Source organism: Manis pentadactyla, chromosome 11, assembly GCF_030020395.1.
Source record: "Manis pentadactyla isolate mManPen7 chromosome 11, mManPen7.hap1, whole genome shotgun sequence".
In the NCBI taxonomy this organism is placed as follows: domain Eukaryota; kingdom Metazoa; phylum Chordata; class Mammalia; order Pholidota; family Manidae; genus Manis; species Manis pentadactyla.
In genome coordinates this window covers 88,645,850-88,670,924 of record NC_080029.1, presented here as the reverse complement: position 1 = coordinate 88,670,924, position 25,075 = coordinate 88,645,850, and the positions used below count along the sequence as shown (strand labels likewise).

Here is a 25,075-nt window from a genome sequence, read left to right as displayed (position 1 = left end):
TGTTGCCCTGGACTCCCTATTTGTTTTCATTCACTTTCTTACATATTTATTTTCATATGTCCTGTTAGATTTTATTGAATCTTACCATTTAGGTCTCCATTTATTTTGTTTTCATGATTCTCTGGAGATTTCCATTATAATGTTTGGTTCTATAATTATTCTCCAACCAACTAGATATCATATACACATACAGCAATGGACTGGGCATGATAGATTCTTTTTAATGTTTTGTATTTGTTTTGTCTCAAAAACATGTAAGTATAGTTCTTTAGGACATTCTTTTGAGTGCTCAAAGACATATAACCTACTTTGAAAATCCATTAGGAGCAAGGACAAATAGAAAGTTTATACTGTAAAATGACATGCAAAAGCTCAGTAAAAATATGAAACTACAATTGGTAGAGTGCATGTGTGGTGGATGTCTATCTATTCAGTGCTGTCTCTGCTTTTATAAAACCCTTATCATTTATGGTATATAGTCAACCAAGAGTCTTTACAAGAGCTTAAAATAAATATCCAGGCTACTTTAGAAATATAGTTGTCTGGAGAGAATATCATAATCAAGAGAAAAAGTCCAAAAGAAGAGATTTGTAATCCTATAAATTTTAAAATCTGACCCTACTGATTATATAATACCATGTGTTTGACTAGAGATAGCTATTTAGAAAGTGTGTCTCTATTTAAATATGTTTGGTCAAATAAATTAGAGTTCAACAATCATGGTTTGGGAGAAACAGGAAAGTAAACATTTCCAGTGAACTGCTCCATGTATATTTTTTACCTTTCAGACCTTAGTTGTATAATCATGCTTTCCAAACATGGCATCAGTACCACCTGGGAAGAACTTAAAAATGCAAGATTCCCAGGTTATACCCTAACCCTACTAACTGAACCTTCTGGTGGGACCTGAAAATGTCTATTTTAACTTGTTGCCAGAGGGAATTTTTATGGAACCATCGAAGCACCAATCCTAAGTGTTTAGAAATAATGAGTGGACCCTGAAGGAGATGTTCTGAAATGCTAAAAAGAAAAATCAGAATGGCTTTTCTGTCCATATACTACTACCCCATGCCCCCAAAATGTGTTCACACATGCACATGTACACACACACTCACACACACACACACTATCCAGAATACATAAATATGTGTGATGTCTGTGTGTGTCTGAGTGACAGGAACTGAACTAAACTGGAATACTCATGTCTGATAAATTCCAATTACAGGAATGACTGTGTTTAAATATCCTATCCCAAATGCATTTGACCTGCCAAAGCTCAGTTTACTTTTCTAGTTAAAGTCCTCAAATGACACTGTGCTTAGGTGAGTTTGTTTTGCTTTCAGAGTCCCTGGACTTTAGACTATGTTAGGGTCCTTCTGTCCTCAGGACATTCTCAGGTTCTGGCACCTCCAGCAGCATTTCAATCACCTTCTGTTGCTGATCTGCTGCCTATTTCTTTAGAGCCATTCCAGAATCTGGGAGTGAAAAGCACCCACTCCACTCAGGCACACAGTAGCTGTTTGTTTGAAGACCTCCCTGGAAAGCAATCTCTGTTAACACCTTGGCATGGATGCTGGGAATAATGGGAGTGAGTGTATTTAGTCCTTTCTAACTGGTTATTGGAGTCTTTTTCTCAGAGAAGACTTAAAAAACAATAGATGCTGCTTCATGACTTCGGTTGGGCATTTAGTTTGATGCACACAAGGGAAAAAGGTGGAAAGACAAGCAGAGCTGCACTGAGCTTGGAGACTCTGCCCTCTGTTTTTCACTGGTCACGCACACTCTCCAGTATGCTTCGATGGGCCCGCCTGCACAGCAGCCAGGGGGAACACCTTTCCTGTTACCTTTCCTTCCTATTCAGGTGTTAGTCCAAACCTCACTGAGTTTTTGTCCTTAGGATCTTTGTTCACTCTACTGAGGAGGAGAGTTAGGACAAACTATCACTAATAGATACATTGAATTCAAAATCGCTTATGCATTTGCTTAGATGCAAGCATTTTAGCAGCAGCTCACTCTAACCCACGTAATTAAGGATAGGCAATGAGGCATGTTGCCTGGGTAGCACACTGCTCCAATGCAAGCAGGTAGCTGCCTGCAGGCCCACGGTTAGGAGGCAGGCAGCCTTTGGCCAAGGAAATAACCATGTGAGTACATGCCCACCAGGGCTGGCTCCTAGCTGCCCTGCTGGTCACTTTGAAAGCACTAGTACCTTTTCTCATTTGGCCTCATTGAAGGTAGACATTTAACTGGGACTCTCAAGGTTGGCCATATCACTTTGGACAGATTTTGGTAATTGATCCCATTTCTGATTTCTTATTTTAGACATGTGGGGGGACATTTTTAATTGGTCATACAGTTGTTTTAGGCCCCTAACTATAAAACTAACTTTTGTATTCAATATTTATATATTCTGTACACAGACCTGCCACTTATTTATAGATTTGGGGGAAGTAACCACCATTATGTTATAATTAATCAGGAGTCTGGAACTAAGACATAAGCTTCGTATTCTACTCATATTCTTTCATACCTATAGTCTGAGGAAATCTCTGTTCTTCATTGTAGCTCAGCTAACATAAAAATAAACAAAAGGTAGGTCTGTGGTACTTGAGGATTTCTCTAGAATCAAAATTTTAAATCTGTTACTAAATGTTTCTAAACTTTCAGCTGAAAAAGGAAATATTTAGTTGTACCTAAGAGCTATTTGGTTGCAAGTAAATGGGAAGAAACCTATGTCCCTGATATTTTAATTTTCTTTAAAAAATTAGTTATATCAAATAAGCAATGCATATGCGAAGACATCAGTACTACTACATTTCAGAATGTGTGTTCTGTGTATGAACCTGAATACACACCATGGGTGTTTACCTCTCCTGCTTACCCATGCAAAGAATTCCCCCATTTCTCAATCCATGAGTGTTTGAGTGATACAGCACTCCTTTCCATTGGGTTTTGTCAATAGCCAATAGGTCAGTTCTGTTCATCTCTCTAGTGGTCTCATGTGAAAGCCCACATTACACTTCTCTTCCTTGACCCTCATCCTGGAAGTGGTCCACAATTATTAGCTGCTGGCATGTCCTACAGCATTCATAATGCACTAGGCCCAGCCATGGCCACACGTTTAATTACAAAACAACCGTCTGTTTAATATAAACTACATCTGCCAGCAGCCTCTTGGCAATCTGAGGAATGATTTTTCTAAAGCAAAATGAGAATTGTTCATTGAATGGCAGCAGGGAAAAGACCTCTTTGAATCTTTTCCACTTTGACACCTTCAGGTTTTCTAAGGCCAAGTCTGTGCTTAAAAAAGAGCATCAGTGTAACTTGACTTCACAATTTAAGGCAAGTTAAATGTTCCTTGGAAATTTAAATCAATCTGGTATGGATTATTTAGACATTTTTTTTCTTACTAGGTTAGGCTTCAAAGCAGTAGGCTAAACGAATGACCTAAGGATCAAGAACTGGACAAATGTGGGCATGATTTCCCACGTAGTAATCCGTCTATAATTTCATAATCTGAAATCAGTATCATATTGGTAAGGTAGACAAAATATGAATGTGCATAACAATAAGAGTTGACTATTCTTCTTTCTTAATGACATGTGGCAAATTGATTCTCTCCTACTCCTAGAATCTTCTAAGGGGACTGCCCTGCCACAGTTCTCCTGGAGACGGCAGCCGAGGCCACTGTGTTGGGAGCTGTTCAGCCTCAGGATGCGCCCAAAACTGATGGGAACAAGGGTGAGCGCCAAAGCTAGTAGCCCCAGCCTGGCCAGAACTTTATTCTCTGGTTAATGTAGAAGATGAGCAGCTCTAATCAGCTGCTGCTGAAATTACAAATCACTATACTTCTTTTATTCTAAGGTGCTCATCTCCTCATTGTATTTTGCATACCTGAAATTAGAATGTCACACCATTTAGGTATGTACATAGATTGTATTTCCCTTTCCGCCTCTTAGGTCCTATTTAAATGATGGTGCATTATAAAATTATAGATATCTTTGGATCACAGTGATACAGAAACTATCAATGGGAACTGAGGCTTAAAGGACAAGAGGAATTCTTTGAGATAGTAAGGATACAAAGAGAATAAGCCAAAGATATTAGGTAGCAGAAGTTATGAGTACACAGAGCAAGCAGACAGTGTAGAAAAAAGAATGAAATGAATATGCAGAGGGACACTGGCCACATGACCTGTCAGGGAGAGAGAGAATAATATCAGTTATCCAGGTTCTTGCAACCAGTTCTTGGTTATGAGGCATCTCCAGTGGAGTTTTGAAACAGGTAATCTGACAAGAACAGGAGAGAAGGTAAACTTAAATAGGTCTCTTTTGCTTCTTAGCAAGATTCTGAGACTCATATTCTCAAAACAGTTTTGGGATCTTTGAGAATGATAGATTCCTATGCCCAGCCTAGCCTCTTATTACATAAAGTAATTGAAAGATTGTGATTCTTTTGTTATTTCAATTGATAAAAAGAGCATAAAGTTGAATTTCACACTTAGATTCAGTCCCAGGGAAGAAATAAAAACTGAACATTAAAGAATGGTCCTGTCTGCTATGGTTGGCCAACGTTAGACTGGAAAAGGGACTTTCAAGTATGTTAACACATATGTTGATAGAATCTTTTGGCCCAAATTAGCTCTGTGATTGATAATTCCCTTCCTGTGATGAACTCTGTGGCCAACTGAATGAAGTAATTCAAGTTGAATCGTTGATGTTCACAAGTTTCTTTAGACAAGGGCTTCAATTACCTTTCTCCAATAACTCTATTGAGCACCTTGTTCACCACAATTTGTTCTTGGATATTGTCCCTTTCTGTTCCAAGTCCCAAACCTAGGAAGGGTGATGATTTAAGAGGGCTGGAAACTAAAGTACAGTAGAACTTGAGGATTTCTTTGCAACTGAGATTAGTAAAAAGTCAACCGAATTTAAAGGATGGGATCTCCATTCCTGGTTTCTAGCATGTGGCTGATGCAGACTTGAAAATTCTAATTTAAATATCATCAATCAAGGATGCTGTAATTTATTGACACTGGCCTTTCATATTATAACAATTTTTACTCAGGCTTTTCACCAATAATTCTTCTAAAGGTTTGCTGCCTAAGTCCTTTATTGAGAGAGAGAAAGAGACAAAATGCTTACTTGGTAATATTTTTTCCTTGTAAATCAATAAATTGAAAATGTGGCTTTTTATACTCAGGTCTCCGAGGATTTGATCAACACCAATCAAACTTGAGTATAAAGATAATTTGACTCTGGCTTAGCCTAGAGAATGTAGGAGTTTTGTAGGGATATCTGACTAAACTTGGAATTGTTGAGTCTGAATTGGATTTTGGTTTTCTTTGCCTGAAGTACCTACAAAAAGGTTTATGCACAGATACGTGGGAGGTCAGTGAGGGAGAGCAGTGTGAGAGATCTACTCCATTACCTCACGGAGTCCTGGGAATGGTTTTTGGACACTGTCTAACAAGGGCTGGACGAATGCCTTCACATGGGATGTTGTAAGTGCTGAAAGGATTACAGGGCCCTGTTGATGCCTTGAGCAATGGGGAACAGCACCCAGGCTAGGTGTACTGATCGTAGACAGAGTGAGAGCTCAGTGGATGTAGCCATTGCCCAGGTGAGTTGGGAGATCATGAGCAGAGGCTCAGTGGAAACAGCAGCACATGGAGAGCCTGCTGGTACCCAAGTGAGGTTTCCATGGGGAAACCCAGAAATATCTTGGGAGAACTTTTCAAGGGACTAGGTTTTCACAGTTTATAATGAGTGAAGGCAACAAGCCTGCAGAATTTGAGTCACAATGTCAATGTAAATTATTTGTGCCCACAGGCTGGTGGGCAAAAGAGCATTCAGGTTACATGAGGCTCTGGACCACAGCACTGAAGGCCAGGCCCTAACAAGTTGTCTGCCAACTACCTGGTGCTTTCCTGCTAGAAAATTCCATTGCCCTCACTCTGATCTTAGCATGTCAAGTTTGAAGAAAAACTAGATTATCTTTTCAAACCTATTTTCCATTCTTGAAAATCTTAGCTAAAGCTATTATCTGATAACAAATACTCGTACTTGAATAGAATATTCAAAAGACTGGAAATGTCCTCAGAAAACTAGAACTATGACAGTGAAATGATAACATCTTAGCACCTCTTCTGAAAGGCTAACATATGAGGAATTCCATGGGAGCCAGGAGGAAGGAGGAGGGTCAGGCAGAAGTCCAGGGCCAACTCTGGAATAAGTGAAATGAGCTTTAGTAAGTTCCCAGCATCAAGGTGCTAAAAGCCACAAAAGTGAGTCATGCGTTCAGACATTGTCAAAGATAAACTGTTACCAAATGGATCAAAATTCTTAAGGCACTGAGGTAAAAGAGCAGTTTCTGAGCTAATACTCTGTCTGGACAAGCTTTTGAATTTTCTTTTGGATGGGTTCCACGCTTGTCAGCCTGCTTTAGGTGGCAGACTACACAACTGTCGGCAGAAAGTGGCACAGAAGGGAGATCCTGGAATGGAGCAATCTGCGCTGGGAAGTAGTTCCTTCTTCCAGTTTAGTATGAGTGGTGAATGCTAAGCAACGGAGAAACATCTTGCTGCTCCTTTCCTCTGATGGCCTCTTCCCTACAGCGCTTTAAGCCAGCAGATGCCATAGGCATTGGCTAATCATCAGTCTGATCAGAGAGCCCTGACCCAACAGGTTGTTTAAACTCTTCTGCTGCCAGGCTTCCAAAGATATTAAAATATCTATATACACACAATAAGTTTATTGAGATATAATTTACATACCATACAATTCATTCATTTACATACAATTCAGAAAGTTGTGCAACCATTACCACAATAAATTTTAGAACATCTTCATCACTCCAAAAAGAAGCCCTGTGCCTAATAACAGTCACTTCCCATTTCTCTTGAACCCCTCCAGCCCCTGGCAGCCAATATATTCTGCCTTATGGAGTTGCCTATTCCTGAAATTTCATAAGATGGAGTCATAGTGTTACCCGCTGAGATGCTGTTTTTCCCAGGATCGTGTCTTGGGTAAACAATGAAGCCAACAGACAAGAGTATGGAGCAACTGGCAAAACTTTTAATTAGAAGTGAAAAGAAAAGGAATTCTGCTAATCAGGAGGGGCTCCAAGAGAGGACACCACAAGGCCTAGGGGTTTAAAAGCACTAGAAGTTCACATGTTTGGTCAGGGCTTGTAGCTAGGGTTTGGCCAGGGTTTATTGCTAGGGTCAAGCATGATCTATTGGATCTCTGTACTGATTCTTTCAGGATGAGGTTTCTTGTTGACCGGAGTCCTGCCTGGCCAGCTGACTACAATGCCTAGTGCTAGCATCCTGCTTGGCTGACCTCTACCAGGACAACATATTGTGTTCTATCTGCCTCATTGGCTACCTCCTGCATCAATATAATGTGTGATGTCATACACTAGGTGGACAATTTGTGACTTACTACTTTCACTAGCATAATCAAGGTTCATTCATGTATGTATCAATACTTCATTCTTTTTTAAATGATCAATAATAATCCATTGGATGGCTATATCACATTTTATTTATCCATTCATCAGTTGATAGCCATTTATTTTTTTACCGCTTTTGGATAAATAATGCTGCTATGACCATTTGTTTACAAGTTTTTATGTGGACCTATGTTTTCATTTCTCTTAGCTAGGAATTGTTAGGTCATATGGAAACAGGTTTAATCTTTTGAAGAACTACTGGACTGTTTTCTAAAACAGCTGTTCCATTTTACATTTCTACCAGGAGTATATGAGAGTTATAATCTCTTCACATCTTCACATCATCACAAACACTTGTTATTATCTGACTTTTTGTTTACAATTATCCTGATGGGTGTGAAGTGATATCTCATTGTGGTTTTTATTTGCATTTCTCTGATGGCTAGTGATGTTAAACATCTTTTCACGTACTTACTGACCATTAGTATTTCTTTAGATCTTTCCAAAGATACTTTTATGTCCATGAAAATGCTTATGAGGAGTTAGGACCTTGTACTTCACCATGGCAGGCCAGAAACAGGGTCTGTGAATTATCAGGGCCTATTGTGCAACTAAAATGAGATGAACAGAAGAGTATGGTCATGAATAAAACATCAGAGCCTGAGGAATAGCTTCTAGAATACTGTGATGGTCAGTTTTATTGCTGTAGCTAGTTTATGGTCCCATTATTCAATCAAACACTAATCTAGGTGTTACCGTGAAGGTATTTTGTAGGTGTGACTAACATCTACAATTGTTTCAGGGAGTTGTGAAAGAGATTAGCCTAAAGAATCTGAGTGGCCATAATTCAATCTGTTGAAAGGCTTTAAGAACAGAACTGAAGTTTTCCTGAAGAAGAAATTCTATCCATGGACTGTATGTAGCTCAAAAGAGCTCCAGTGTGCCCTTCCTGACAGCTTACCCTGTCTGACAGCCTGCCCTAGAGATTTTCCACTTGCCTAGTCAGCTCCCACAATCATGTGAAGTATAAGCCCTAATCATGTAAGCCGATTCTATGACCTCTCTCATATGTATATATCCTTTTTTTGTGGTAAACTGTGACTGATACAAACACCAAGAGGTTTATGAGATACGCAAAAAGGATTTCTTGTTCTCCCTGGTACAGGAAGATACAGGAATCGCGAGTGATAGAAAAATATTCTCTGTAAGTAGGTCTAACCCTAGGAAAAACTGTGAATTTGGTCACACCTCCTTTAGATATTCTCCCCTCCCAGGTCACAGGTCTTCCTCTGCCATATTTCTGTGCTCCCCTGCCCCTTGTCCTCTAACCCTTGACAGATGTTGTGATTCTCAACGGGGGGCATTTTTGCCCCACAGGGAACAGTTGGTAATATCTGGAGACACTGAGTTTGTTACTACTGAGTATGGGTGCTATTAGCATCTAGTGGGCAGAGGCCAGGAATGTTGCTAGACATTCTACAATTTACAGGACAGCCCCCACAACAAAATGCCATAGACCAAGATTGAGAAGCCTTGTTCTACAGCTTATTTAAATGTTTCCTGGTCCACAGTTTACCTAGGAAAGACTCAAGTTAACATCATCTCTGATGCTTCCAAGGGGTATCTGTACTTTAGAAGACTTCAGATATCAGATAATCTTCAAGTCACAAATTGAAACTATAAAATAGAATTTCAGGTCTTCTCAAAGGAGATTATTTACTTACAAAATAATTTATCTACTGGTTAAAGGACTGGACAAGGTACTAGGTCTGTAAAGATAAAAACATTCCCTGACCCCATGAGTGCTGTTGTACAAAGACCCCAGTAATATCTAAATGCCTACCTAAGTAGTGAAGCCCTTGTTATTAACCATTAAAAGTGATCTGCTATATCTTTATTTATCATAGAATCTCAGTGTAGGAAGAAATTGTAAAGGTTGTCAAATACAACTGCAAATTTATTTGAATATCATGTCATATCATACATCATGTCACAATATAAGGCCTAATATTCTTTTCAGGTATTTCTCAGCCTCAGTTCCAGCGCTGGAACACTAATTACTTTGTCAAACAAACTTGCCTTTCATCTACCAAGAAAACTGCTAGAAATTCTTCCTAATATTAAAATGAAATCTTCAATTATGTTAAACCCATAGTTCCTAACTTAGAGCCATAACTTCTGAATGTGTAATTGTTTGTGTATGTAATCGTGGGGAGGTCAAAAGGGATATGTGACTCCACAAATTTTAAGAGTTAAACATTTTCTCATAAGCATTATCTCTTTAGAGAGGTGTTTTAGAGTAGCTCTTTTTAAAATTGAGGTTTACTGAAGAAAGTGGGGCATAGTGGTGGGTGGGGCTGAAACTCTATACAATCTGGCTAGGAAACAGGATGGCACAAAGACTAGGTGACTTCTCTCGTTGGCATTCATTAACCTTTGAAATCTTCAGAATCTTGTTTCATGTATCTTGGCTTTGGCAAAGTATGCATTCTTGAATTTTCAGTACACATGGCTTTGAAAGGAAACTCTTTTTGGGGCAAGGGGGTATTTCTGATTCCCTTACACTTACCTCATCCAAGTGTGTTTTTACTCTGTCTATTTGATGTCTAAGAGGCCTCATTAGAAGCTCATTTTATTAGCCCTATTCAAAGAGTTTCTTTCCTAGAGACACAGGAAGTTATATTTTGTAGCATATATGCCCCTGAGGTTTCTCCAGAATCTTCACAAATGTGGGGCTCTAGTCTCCAAGTTTCAGTGCAGACAAAACCCTCCCCTTTGTTGCTCCTCAGAGCTCTTGGGAAATCAGTTCACACCTGGTGTCTGGCTTCTTGGAATGCCCCCTTTATTGGCTCTGCCTTTCATGAGATCAGGAGAGTGATTCCACCTGTGGCATTTATAATTTGTGCTTTTGGTAACCTTGAGTTCTCTGTCACTTTTAAAGAGCTCTCAAACTGTCTAATAGGTCATTGGACCAACTTCCTGGCAGGTTCTTCAGAAAGGAGAAAAGTTGGAAAAAGAAAGTCATTGAAGTATTCATGCCTTTCCACTTACAAAATGGGCAAAATGAACACAAGCCAACTTTCCAGGGTCCAGGATCAAAGTGATCAGCAATGCCATGGATTCTTCTTTATTCTACTTTTTAAGATCGGGTTACTACGTCCTTCATGTTCTCCTAGGAACCTGAAGGGTCTGGGTCATGTTAAGCATCCACCTACATCTCTGTCCACCTCTTGGGTCTTTTCTCTAGGATCTGTCTTGTAGAGTTTCCTCATTTTATGCTCCACTTCCTAGTGCATCATAGTCCTTAGCTGGATTGTATAAAAAGGAGTCTTTCATTTCAGAAGATGTGGAATGGGTGAACTTCTCCCCTCATACTTGATAGAAATAATAAACAATTCTAGGTTTTATAGTAGAGTATTCAAAAAGTGTTAGCAAATAAATATCCTACAAGCTGCAGAAACATGGTTGTCATGGACAGTGGTGCAGTCAGGGACACAAGTGCTTATCTCTAGAACACTTCCCTCTTCCAAGTCTTCAAATTAACTTCCAAAGGCTGTTACTTACTCATTAACTCTTGCCTGGATTGTACGTCTTTGATTATTGCCATAGGAAATTGTACTATAGGAGGCAGGGGAAAAAAAGATTGTTGTCAATTAGATCAGTGTTTCCTAACCTTAGTCAAACCTTGGTGTTACCACTCAAGAGGGGAGAAAAATAAACTCCCCGTAGAAAAGCACTTCAGTATTTCAAAGGAAAAGAACTTAAGTTTATCCTTCCACCTCAACTCATTCTGTAGAGTCCCACATATTGGTTTCATATCCTGGCAAAGCATAAAATTGTCCTACTCTGGAATCTTTCATTCTGTGTGGGTCAGAATTCTCTGCAGAAATTTCCCAAATCTTACTCTGTGCCTTCACAGAGGGTGATCATTTATGAGCAAGTCCAGTAACCCTTGTTGCCTTAAACCAACACATATGGTTTCATTTACATAGATGATTTATCAGTTTCAGTTTCTCAAGTCTTCTCAGTTTTTCTTTCTCAAGTGTATTTGTCCCCCACAACAAAAAGTATCCAAAAGTAAAACTATGTTGTCGTTGTTGTTGTTTAAATATCCTCTCTGAGCTCACAAATTGATAGGAACTACACGTGTCCATGTGTGTTTGGGGCTCTCCTTCACAACTTGACTCCACTACTATTTGGGCAGAATCTTCACACAATGCCCACAAAGGGTCTAAAACACAGAAGGTACTCAAAATGTATTTGTTTAATGAATACACACCCTCTTATGATGTTATAAAGCAACAAAGAGCTCACATTGTAGGAGATATTTATTAGTTTCAGGGTAATTGATTTACAAATCAGCTCAGAAAGCATTTATTAAATATCCCTTATGCTTTCAGAGAAGAAAAATAAACAGAAGCTGAAGCTTTATATATTGATAATGGGTTTATTTTTAGAGCTAATTTGCTGTGTTCTCATCTCCCAGAAGTCTAAGTCCCTGTTTCTTTGCACCATGTTATGTGTTGAGACTTTTTTTGATGAACAATAGCCAAGTATTTATACTCTGATCAGCCATGATTGATGCCTATACTACCCTCTCCACCCACTCCAAGTGGTTAAAAATAATTAGAACTCAAGGTTTTGCAACAACCTGGGCTTTGCTAGCCAGTGACCTTTCCCCACACGATCCAGTGGAAAAGGAATTTTCTACATGAGAACGAAAGAGTCAAGTACAGTGAAAATGTCACCCTGTAATGAGTCCTGCTTTATTTTTATGATATTATGGGAATGTAAAAAATTTGATACTTTTTTAAAACTGAGGGAAAATGTCAGTCTCCTTACAATTTAAGAGTGTGACTAGAAGTCCTAATGTTTCTTAAGCCTTTTCTTTTCTGACTTAGAGAGATGTTTTAGGTTTTTTGTAAAATAATTTTAAATTTATTTGTAAAATGGGAATAATGATGGATGAGGTAGAATAACTTAAGTGGTTAAAGAACTGTGCATACTAGACCATACTAAAAATTGTGGTGAAGATAATCACTAGTATGAAAGGATGGAAAGAGGGCTGACATGAATTAGATGAAAGGTGTCAAGGAGATGGTACCTGAGAGCCTATGAAGAGTGGTGAAATGTGACATTAACAAACCAGGGAGAAACGTTCCAAAACCATAAATAATAATTATCCATAAAAATAGACATGTTGAACTTAATTTACAAAGGAGTCTTTTACTAGGGACAAAATTATTGGTAAAAAACATTTCATATCTGGGTGGCTAAACTTAACTATCTTCCTACGACTTCCCTCGGAACATATCAAATACTTCTTCCAGAATTTCCATCAGACCAAAGTCTGTGAGATGTTTCCCTTGAGACCAGCTGAATTGACCTGTAGCCGGCACTTCTTAGAAAACCAAGGATGAAGATAGTTTACGAAGTTATCTAATGAACCGAACTAAATTCCTGTAAATCCTAATATTTATTTACAGTAAGAGTGAAAGCTATTGACCTAATCCTTATGGAGATCATTTGCATGTGGTCTTAAAAAAAATAGTAGACCCAGCTGTATTCCAGACTGAAAAAAGATTAAAAGATTAAAATGAAGCAAAATTCCTTTTTGTTTCACTCCTCAGCCTATGTTCTCCTTGTCGAAAGCCATGTCCACCTGATATTCCTTGGCCCATTCATAGAAATCCTTACAAAGTGTATTCATTAAGGAATTATTTTAGTCCTATCAACTTATCTTAGTAATTTTATATGTACGTATTCTTTGGAGTCTATCTTATATGAAGTGCAAATTGTGTGAGAACTACCTCCTTCTTTGTTCATATCTTAAATCTTCAGAATCTTGCTGTAGCTTTATTTAGGCAAAAGGACTCTGTATTAGGCACAAAATAAGTATAATTAAATCATATGGTTCCTTGAAAGGAGTACAAGACATTTCATATTTTTAACACTGCCCATCTTTCAAGGATATGTAATAGGCTCTGACAGAATCCTATTGACAAGTTTGCTCCTGAATATAGCTTTTATACAAGTTGTTTTTACAGCAAACAACTACTGGATGTTTTGGTCAGTTTTGTCCAAAGAAGTTGAAATTTTGCTCCATTAAAGGCAATGTAGAAAGTAAAGAATGCATCTGGATACTCAAACCTGTAATAGTGCTATTTTGGGACCTGAGTTAAACTACAAGAGAAAATTCCCATGTGCCCTTCCCAACTGATAGTAATTGGCTCTCATTTCCATGGTTCATGGAGGAAGTGGTTTAACATGCTCAGGAGGAACTTGAGTGTCCTACACATCTCCCCGTTTTGTTTGAAACCATGAAGTAGGATTCTGGCTCATCTGAATATTGTCCAGGACACTGGGAAGATAGTTTTCTTTTATTATTTTATGTTTTTCAGACATCTGTAACCAAAGGTACTCTAGGGTCAATACTCCCGTTCACGGACCAAGTAACTGTCTTGGGCCATGCCAGTCTGACACTTCAAGCAAACCAGATAAGCCACCAGTGTCAAGGTAAAGAAACTATCTGCCAAATTGCTATTTAAATCCACATTTAAGCAGCTTATTGAAACCTAGTGCCAAAATTGTTCTGGCTTTTTATATTGTCCAAAATATCACAGACTAATTATATGTAAGTGCTGCTATTCTTCAAGACCTTCTTCAAGTCTCATCTTTTCTCAGTATTTCTCCCAATCACAGCAATTCTGATGATAGCTGCTTTAAAATCATTACATTAAAAAATCCTTTGACACTGGGTGCTATATATTTGTTAAATCCTTTAATACATATGCCTGTTTTTCATAATTTCTAAAATATATATTGGCTGTAAATTGAGCACTGTCTGTATCTCATGGACCTTATTGTCTAGGGGATGGTGGGGCTTCTTGGATGACTCCAGGTTTCTGGCTTTTGTCACTGGACAAAATATAGCGCATGAAAATAAATAGGGATGAGGAAAAGGAGAAGAAAGCATGAATATGGGGTTTAGAAATGAGGTTTGAACACATGCCGTTTGACATCAGTTTTTGATGTCTAGTAAGATTTTAAAAGTAAATCTCAAAAGAGAAGTCTGACTGAAGCTTTATATTTGTGAGTTATTGGCAGAGACATGGAGTTAAAACCCTGAAATTGGATAAGACTGCCCAGGGAATGTAAAGTGAGAAAATGACCCAGGACAGAATTCTGGGGAATGCCATAATTTAAGCTGTGGACAGAGGGAAGGGATGACAGAAAAGAATGAAGGATGGATGGCAAGGCAGGTGGAAAGTGGCATGAGAACAGTGTCCACAGTTCCAGAGGAGAAGGGGGTCAGGTGTGTTAGTTTCCTAAGGCCGCTGTAACAAATTACCACGAATTTAACAATGACAGAATATATTCTTTAGGAGTTCTGGCACTGGAAGTATGAAGTCAAGGGAAGGTGGTACCATGCTGCCTTTGCAGGTTCAAGGAAGAATGCTTCCTGGCGCCTTCCTGACTTCCAGGGGCTCTTGGCAGCCCTTGGTGTTCTTACAGCTGCATCACCCCAGGCTCTGTCCCGGCTTCACCTTTACTGGCCTTCTTTATGTGTGTGTCTCTGTGTCTTCTCTTCTTAAAAGGATACCAGTCATTAGATGTAGCATCCAACCTGATCCAATATATATATAATCCCATCCCCATCCTTAATTAATTACATCTGCAAATTAATTACATCTACCCTGTTTCCAAACAAAGCCACCTTCTGAGGTTCCAGGTAGACATGGATGTGGGGAGGACACTGTTCAATGCGCTGCAGTGGTCAAGGATACGGTCTGAGGACCTTCACACATCTGTAAGGTACTCTACCCTCATCAGAAATCATAGCTTTCTTCTGAGAATTTCTTAGATCTATCAAGGAGAAGATGAATTTATACATAAAGAGAGAGAGAGAGAGAGAGAATAGACTCTAGAAAGAGAAAGGAAGCAGAATTGATGCCTGTCCTTTCCCAGTTTTCGTCTTTAGGGCACACTTAAATGCTCCTTCTTTCCATGGAGATGGGGATCAGGAAGGAATTATTGTGACTCTGAATCAGAATGGCCCCAGTCCTTTTATGCTTACATTTGCTAAGATCCATTTCATGTTATAGAATTGTGTCCTTTATGGTGTCATTTATATTTGATAAAAAAGGGGTCAGTTTTTAAAATTAATCATAGAATATCATGGTAATTATAGCTCCCACTTATAATTCCGAAATCCCCATAGATTTGAAAAGGTATTCCAGGAGATCTATATTTTTAATAATGACATCTTTTTTCAGTTTTTAAATCAGTACTTACAATAATTCTTATAGCATTTTTCTTGAGTATAGATTCAGAGCCTCTGAATGTGTATTGAATACAGGCAAGAGTCGAAAGCTAGGAGAGTTCAGTGACTTGGTCATGGCTCAAATTATTTATCACTTTTCTCAGCGCACTACCCTTTGTGATTCTTAGTCATAAAGTCCTGGTTAAAGTAAGAAACATGAAAACATTTTTCCCTATTGTTGATACTTTAACATATTGATAAATTTCAATTCATATTTAAGTATACATTTATTCCCAAATTCAAACATAGCATTATGTCATTTTTTTTAAACATACTATCAAATCATATCTTATCTTAGGTGTAAAGGAATGCATTACTTGTTAAGGAAAAATTAATCTTTATATGTCTATCATTAAGCAGTTATTAAAATGAGCTTTATAACATAATAACTATCTAGTGGTAAAAATAGAATGTTTACTTAAAATCATGTAATCATGTACCATACAAAAATAACAAAATTATTTCTCAGTTCCTCAGATTATTTCATTATTATATATTAGTAGTAGGGGATTTTCAAGTCAAAATGAATTGCAAACACCATCAAAGATAAACCATGGAGAGGAAAAAATTAAAGCACTTCACGGAGTAATGATAGTTGCTCCAAATGACGATGAAAGTATTGTTGTAATGAAGTAATTAACATTACTACTTCAAGGAGCATTTGTTGAGCTCCTTTTCTATTAGAGGATACCAGAATGTCTGAACAACAATAAATAAAACATGACCAGCCATTCAGCATTTTACAGAATCTCTCTTAGGTTTTCTGTCAGTCAGTCTGTTAGGCTCTGGAATTAAAATATCGAACAAGGTAGGCAAGATTCTTTCCTTCCTCAGTAAAAGAGACAGACAATAAACTAATAAATCAACAAAAAAATGAAGCTGTATCATAATAATGTAAATATAGTTTTTATATTTTCATTATAAATGAAGATTAACCTTGACATATCATGGAAGATTTAACTATATTTAAGAATAACACTCCATTATTGCTGATTTTGGCAACATAAATGTAAAGCTACAGATAAGTGAGGATATGAATTGTAAGGAGAAGAAGTAAAGAGAAATATCCTCACCCAACAAAACTGTAGGTAATTGAAAGATGTTATGTACAGGTGCCCTATCCAATATCATTACCACTAACTATATGTGGCTGTTTAATTTTAAATCAATTAAAATTAAATACAATTTAATGTTCTGTTGTTCTTCAGTTGCATTAGCCACATTTCAAGTGCTCAATATTCATCCCTGGGTAGTTGGCTACTGTCTTGTCAATGGGTTTCAGCCCTGGGCAAGTTCACTATGGATTCAATGAGATGGAAAAATGACAATGGAACATTCTTGGGGTGAAAGGGTTTATACCCAACTTTATTCCCACAGTGGCAGGTCAATCACTAGAATCCCATCCACTCAGAGCAAGTCTGCATGCAGGAAGCCGGTGTCTGCCTCTGAGCCTCTCTGCCTCCACAGCCATCTCAGTCTCTGTCTCCGTGCTGCCACCACTCCAGTCTTTGCTCTCCTGCAGTTGTGCAGCCCCCAGCACTTGGCAGAGCTCTTTATATAGAGTCAATAGCAACGTATTGCCCACACATGTGTTGTAAGCTAGCTGACCAGGGCCAGGTGAGAGTCCTGGCCATAGGAACCTTCACTTTATCCACAGCTACCATATTGCACAGAATATATATGAATATTTCTATGATCACAGAAAGTTCTGTTGGACAGTTCTGTCTTATGGTGAGTAGATAAAGAAATGAGAATTTAGGTCAGTGGTGGAACTGAGATTAGGGATATACATAGAATGGGAGATGAGACAGGAAAGTGGTTAAATCTTCAATTGAGCAAGAATGTCCATAGTGATATCACTAAGAGTGATAATGCTTAGTTGATAACTTTATATTCTTATAAAGCACTGTATTTAGAATCATTGAGATAGCCAAAATATGCTCTAAAAATAGAAAGTATTCCTGTAGAGTGGTACAAGGAAGAAGAGAAATGGGGCTAGAGAATATTGGCTTTAACTGTATGTATTTTGGTACTGTTTCATTTTTAATCATTTGTATATATCACTTTGTTTTTAAAATCTTTTTAATTTATTTTGAGGAAATGAAATGGCAGGGTAAGAGTTTAAGTAGGCAGACTGCTTATGGGGATTTTGCAGTAGGTCAGGGGAGATAATGTTTTTTCTCTGCATTTGGTAGATGATCAGTGATCCAAGTCTGAAAAAAGAAGGTAGGAGCTTAGTCATGTGTCTGCCTGATGGGGGATTATGCCTGGGCAAGTTCACTCTGGATTCATTGAGACTGAATAACAACAAGGAATTTGAGGGGTAGAAGGGTTTATACCCAGCTTTATTCTCAAGGTGGCAGGTTGGGTGCTAGAATCATGTCTGCCTCTGACAAGTTCACAATCTACATCATTCTCTGCCTCTGGGCAGAGCACTAGGCGGAGCTCTTTATATAGTAACACCCACAATAATGGCTCATTGCCAACAGGTATGTAAGCATTAGCCCAGCAGTAGGCCAATTACATCATCAAGTAGATTAGGATTAGGTGAGGATCTTGGCCATAGAAACTTCCTTTTTCCCTACACCATGAGAAGGAAGAAATTCGGGGTATTGTTTTACTGGTGGACGATATTTTTAACTCTTATGTAACAGTGATTTGAGGAAAAGACATCTAGTTCAGCTCAGGACCTGAAAGTCAGACCAGGGAACAGGAAGGTGTTCAGAGAAAGTGCTTGTCTGACCCAGGCCCTGTTCCTGACATACACACTTCCTTAGTTAATAAGAGTAGGACATCAGAGACATAGCTGGAGGGTGTGCAGCCTTATTAGAGAATTCTTAGAAAGATCATGGAACAAAGTTAAGCCATTCCATCTATACACTTGAGGGATAAACAGTGATTTTTTTTCCCATGCAGTATTCTAGTTCCTTAAAGACATTCAATTAAGGAAAAACAATAAGTATTACATTATTGTGTTTCTTGTGTTAATGCTCCATTTGGCAGACTCCAGAGATAATAGGTCTTCTGGAGTGCAACTGTGAAAAAACTCAATGTTCTAGAGAAAAATATTAAATACGCAAGTGTCTTGCCAATGGGTTTTAGCCCCAGACAAGTTCACTGTGGATTCAGTGAGTCCACAAAGAAATAACAGTGGGGAGGCGGAGCCAAGATGGAGGCATGAGTAGGACAGTGGGAATCTCCTCCCAAAAACATATATATTTTTGAAAACACAACAAATACAACTAATCCTAAAAGAGAGACCAGAAGACAAAGGACAACAGCCAGACTACATCCACACGTGCAAGAACCCAGCACCTGGTGAAAGGGATAAGATACAAGCCCCGGCCCAGCGGGACCCGAAGCCCCTCACCCCAGCTCCCGGTGGGAGGAGAGGAGTCGGAGCAGGGAGGGAGAGGGAGCCCAGGACTGCTTAACACCCAGCCCTAGCCATCCGCACCAGAGCACAGACACACAGTGCATGCGTGGAGAGCTGGAAACTAGGGAAACAGGACAGCAAGAACTTTGAGCGGGTCCTGAAGCTGGCACCCCTGTGACAAAGAAAAGCGAGTGCTTTTTGGAAGTCTTAAAGGGACAGGGATGCCACAGCTGGATGGAAGCATTCTGGGTCACAGTCCAGCAGCTGGAAATTCCAGGGAACTCCAGGTGCACTAACCCCCTGGACAACAGCTCTGAGACCCCTCACAGAGGTAAACAGCCAAACAGCCCCCCGTCCATTACCCCTGTGGGGCCCCACCATAGCAGAGCAGGGGCCTGAGGCTGGCCACGCCCACAGCAAGGGAGCTTCCTCCATACCAGCCCGGCAGGATACAGAGAACCAATCTACACGTGATTGCCCAACACAAACCACTAGGGGTCAGAGTTGTCCCAGTAAAGAGGCCAGGAGCAAGTGGAAAGCCTTAGCTCTCCCAGCTGACAGAAAGTCAATAGCTCACCACTGTACCTATCAACATAAAAAGGCAAAAAAATTTGATCCAGACAAGACTAACCCAGACAGCATCAACATCTGCTACATCTTCCCCTGAGAAGGAACCCGGGGAGATAGATTTAACCAGTCTTCCTGAAAAAGAATTCAAAACAAAAGTCATAACCATGCTGAAGGACTTGCAGAGAAATATGCAAGAACTAAGGAGGGAGAATACAGAAATAAAACAAGCTCTGGAAGGACTTCAAAACAGAATGGACGAGATGCAAGAGACCATTAATTGACTAGAAAACAGAGAACAGGAACACAGAGAAGCTGATGCAGAGAGAGATAAAAGGATCTCCAGGAATGAAAGAATTGTAAGAGAACTGAGTGACCAATCAAACCAGAACAAGATCCGCATTATAGGGGTACCAGAAGAAGAAGAGAGAGAAAAAGGGATAGAAAGTGTCTTTGAAGAAATAATTGCTGAAAACTTCCCCAAACTAGGGGAGGAAATGGCCTCTCAGACCACAGAGGTACACAGAACTCCCATGACAAGGGATCCAAGGAGGGCAACACCAAGATACATAATAATTAAAATGGCAAAGATCAAAGACAAGGACAAAGTATTAAAGGCAGCCAGAGAAAAATAAAAGGTCACCTACAAAGGAAAACCCATCAGGCTATCATCAGACTTCTCAACAGAAACCCTACAGGCCAGAAGAGAATGGCATGATATACTTAATGCAATGAAACAGAAGGGCTCGAACCAAGACTACTCTATCCAGCACGATTATCATTTAAATATGAAGGTGGGATTAAACAATTCCCAGACAAGCAAAAGTTGAGGGAATTTGCCTCCCACAAACCACCTCTACAGAGCATCTTACAGGGACTGCTCTAGATGGGAGCACTTCTAGAAAGAGCACAGAACAAAACACCCAACATATGAAGAAGGGAGGAGGAGGAATAAGAAGGGAGAGAAATAAAGAATCATCAGACCGTGTTTATAATAGGTCAATAAGCGAGTTAAGTTAGACAGTAAGATAGTAAAGAAACTAACCTTGAATCTTTGCTAACCACAGACTTAAAGCCTGCACTGGCAATAAGTACATACCTTTCAATAATCACCCTAAATGTAAATGGACTGGATGCACCAATCAAAAGACACGGAGTAATAGAATGGATAAAAAAGCAAGACCCATCCATATGCTGCTTACAAGAGACTCACCTCAAACCCAAAGACATGCACAGACTTAAAGTCAAGGGATGGAAAAAAATATTTCATGCAAACAACAGAGAGAAAAAAGCAGTTGTTGCAATACTAGTATCAGACAAAATAGACGTCAAAATTAAGAGTAACAAAAGATAAAGAAGGACATTACATAATGATAAAGGGCTCAATCCAACAAGAGGATATAACCATTATAAATATATATGCACCCAACACAGGAGCACCAACATACCTGAAACAAATATTAACAGAACTAAAGGAGGAAATAGAATGCAATGCATTCATTCTAGGAGACTTCAACACACCACTCACTCCAGAGGACAGATCACCAGACAGAAAATAAGTAAGGACACAGAGGCACTGAACAACACAGTAGAGCAGATGGACCTAATAGACATCTATAGAACTCTACATCCAAAAGTAACAGGATATACATTCTTCTCAAGTGCACATGGAACATTCTCCAGAATAGACCACATACTAGGCCACAAAAAGAGCCTCAGAAAATTCCAAAAGATTGAAATCCTACCAACCAACTTTTCAGACCACAAAGGCATAAAACTAGATGTAAACTCTACAAAGAAAGCAAAGAGGCTCACAAACACATGGAGGCTTAACAACACGCTCCTAAATAATCAATGGATCAATGACCAAATCAAAACGGGGATCCAGCAATATATGGAAACAACTGACAACAGCAACACAAAGCCCCAACTACTGTGGGATACAGCAAAAGCAGTCTTAAGAGAAAAGTATATACCAATCCAGGTATATTTAAAGAAGGAAGAACAATCCCAAATGAATGGTCAAATGTCACAATTATCGAAATTGGAAAAAGAAGAACAAATGAGGCCTAAGGTCAGCAGATGGAGGGACATAATAAAGATCAGAGAAGAAATAAATAAAATTGAGAAGAATAAAACAATAGCAAAAATCAATGAAACCAAGAGCTGGTTCTTTGAGAAAATATTAAGAGGAAAAGAGAATCAACACACATCAATAGAATCAGAAACGAGAAAGGAAAAATCACAACGGACCCCACGGAAATACAAAGAATTATTAGAGAGTACTATGAAAACCTATATGCTAACAAGCTGGGAAACCTAAGAGAAATGGACAGCTTCCTAGAAAAATACAACCTTCCAAGACTGACCCAGAAAGAAACAGAAAATCTAAACAGACCAATTACCAGCAACGAAATTGAAGCGGTAATAAAAAAACTACCAAAGAACAAAACCCCCGGGCCAGATGGATTTACATCGAAATTTTATCAGACATACAGAGAAGACATAATACCCATTCTCCTTAAAATTTTCCAAAAAATAGAAGAGGAGGGAATACTCCCAAACTCATTCTATGAAGCCAACATCACCCTAATACCAAAATCAGGTAAAAGACCCCACCAAAAAAGAAAACTACAGGCCAATATCCCTGATGAACATAGATGCAAAAATACTCAACAAAATATTAGCAAACCAAATTCAAAAATACATCAAAAGGATCATACACCATGACCAAGTGGGATTCATCCCAGGGATGCAAGGATGGTACAACATTCGAAAATCCATCAACATCATCCACCACATTAACAAAAAGAAAGACAAAAACTACATGATCATCTCCATAGATGCTAAAAAAGCATTCAATAAAATTCAACATCCATTCATGATAAAAACTCTCAACAAAATGGGTATAGAGGGCAAGTACCTCAACATAATAAAGGCCATATATGATAAACCCACAGCTAACATCATACTGAACAGCGAGAGGCTGTAAGCTTTTCCTCTGAGATCGGGAACAAGACAGGGATGCCCACTATCCCCACTGTTATTCAACATAGTCCTGGAGGTCCTAGCCACGGCAATTAGACAAAACAAAGAAATACAAGGAATCCAGATTGGTAAAGAAGAAGTTAAACTGTCACTATTTGCAGATGACATGATATTGTACATAAAAAACCCTGAAGACTCCACTCTGAAACTACTAGAGCTAATATCGGAATTCAGCAAAGTTGTAGGATACAAAATTAACATACAGAAATCTGTGGCTTTCCTATATACTAACAATAAACTAATAGAAAGAGAAATCAGGAAGACAATTCCATTCACAACAGCATCAAAAAGAATAAAATACCTAGGAACAAACCTAACCAAGGAAGTGAAAGACCTATACTCTGAAAACTACAAGATACTCTTAAGAGAAATTAGAGAAGTCACTAACAAATGGAAACTCATCCCATGCTCTTGGCTAGGAAGAATTAATATTGTCAAAATGGCCATCCTTCCCAAAGCAATATACAGATTTGATGCAATCCCTATCAAATTACCAATAGCATTCTTCAAATGAACTGGAACAAATAGTTCAAAAATTCATATGGAAACACCAAAGACCCCGAATAGCTAAAGCAATCCTGAGAAGGAAGAATAAAGTGGGGGGGATCTCACTCCCCAATTTCAAGCTCTACTACAAAGCCACAGTAATCAAGACAATTTGATACTGGCACAAGAACAGAGCCACAGACCAATGGAACAGAATAGATGTATCCTACAGTATGGGAGAATATATTCGAAAATGACAGATCCAACAAAGTGTTGACATCCAAAATATATAAAGAGCTCACACACCTCAACAGAAAAAAAGCAAATAATCTAATTAAAAAATGGGCAGAGGAGCTGAATAGACAGTTCTCTAAAGAAGAAATTCAGATGGCCAACAGACACATGAAAAGATGCTCCACATCACTTGTCATCAGAGAAATGCAAATTAAAACCACAATGAGATATCACCTCACACCAGTAAGGATCACCACCATCCAAAAGACAAACAACAACAAATGTTGGTGAGGTTGTGGAGAAAGGGGAACCCTCCTACACTGCTGGTGGGAATGTAAGTTAGTTCAAGCATTGTGGAAAGCAGTATGGAGGTTCCTCAAAATGCTCAAAATAGAAATACCATTTGACCCAGGAATTCCACTTCTAGGAATTTACCCTAAGAATGCAGCACTCCAGGTTGAAAAAGACAGATGCACCCCTATGTTTATCGCTGTACTATTTACAATAGCCAAGATATGGAAGCAACCTAAATGTCCATCAGTAGATGAATGGATAAAGAAGATGTGGTACATATACACAATGGAATATTACTCAGCCATAAGAAAAAAACAAATCCTACCATTCGCAACAACATGGATGGAGCTAGAGGGTATTATGCTCAGTGAAATAAGCCAGGCAGAGAAAGACAAGTACCAAACGATTTCACTCATTTGTGGAGTATAAGAACAAAAGAAAACTGAAGGAACAAAACAGCAGCAGAAGCACAGAACCCAAGAATGGACTAATAGTTACCAAAGGGAAAGTGACTGGGGAGGACGGGTGGGAAGGGAGGGATAAGGGCAGGAAGAAAAGAAAGGGGGCATTACGATTAGCATGTATAGTGTTGGGGGGGGCACGGAGAGGGCTGTGCAACACAGAGAAGACAAGTAGTGATTTTACAGCATCTTACTATGTTGTTGGACAGTGACTGTGAACAGGGATGGGGGGACTTGGTGAAGGGGGGAGCCTAGTAAACATAATGTCCTTCATGTAATTGTAGATTATTGATACCAAAAAATAATAATAATAATAATAAAAGTAATAATAGCAAAAAAAAAAAAAACCAAAAATAAATAACAGTGGAACATTCTTGAGGTGAAAGGGTTATACCCATCTTTATTCCCACAGTGGCAGGTCGTTCACTAGAATCCTGTCCACTCAGAGAGCATCTGCATGCAGCAAGCCAGTCTCTGCCTCTGGGCCTCTCTCCCCCGCAACCGTCTTGTCTTTGTCCTTGGTGCTGCCACCACTCCAGCCTCTGCTGTATTCTCCTGCAGTCTTGCAGCAGTGCCACCATGTTTTCCAGAGCACTGGGTGGAGATCTTTATATAGAGTCAATAATGACATATTGCCCACACATATGTAGTGAGCTAGCCAACCAGGGCCAGGTGAGAATTCTGGCCACAGGAACCTTCACTTTATCCACAAATTATCAAATCACTTTTTACTGCTAACTACAAACTTATTGCTATACTTATTCTCTAGTTGTTTTTGTTTCCCTTTTCAAAAAATAATTTCCCCAAACAATATTCAGACAAGTTAGGAAG

At 38.9% G+C, this 25,075-nt stretch overlaps 1 long non-coding RNA gene across 1 annotated transcript in view; it reads left to right on the top strand.

Annotated features, from left to right (window-relative positions):
• Positions 1-13,972, top strand: part of LOC118931416 (uncharacterized) — a 105,873-nt gene extending 91,901 nt beyond the window's left edge. The window contains exon 3 of the long non-coding RNA XR_005032374.2: positions 13,857-13,972. This is a non-coding gene — a long non-coding RNA (uncharacterized LOC118931416). The remainder of the gene's footprint in view (positions 1-13,856) is intronic.
• Positions 13,973-25,075: the final 11,103 nt, after the last annotated feature.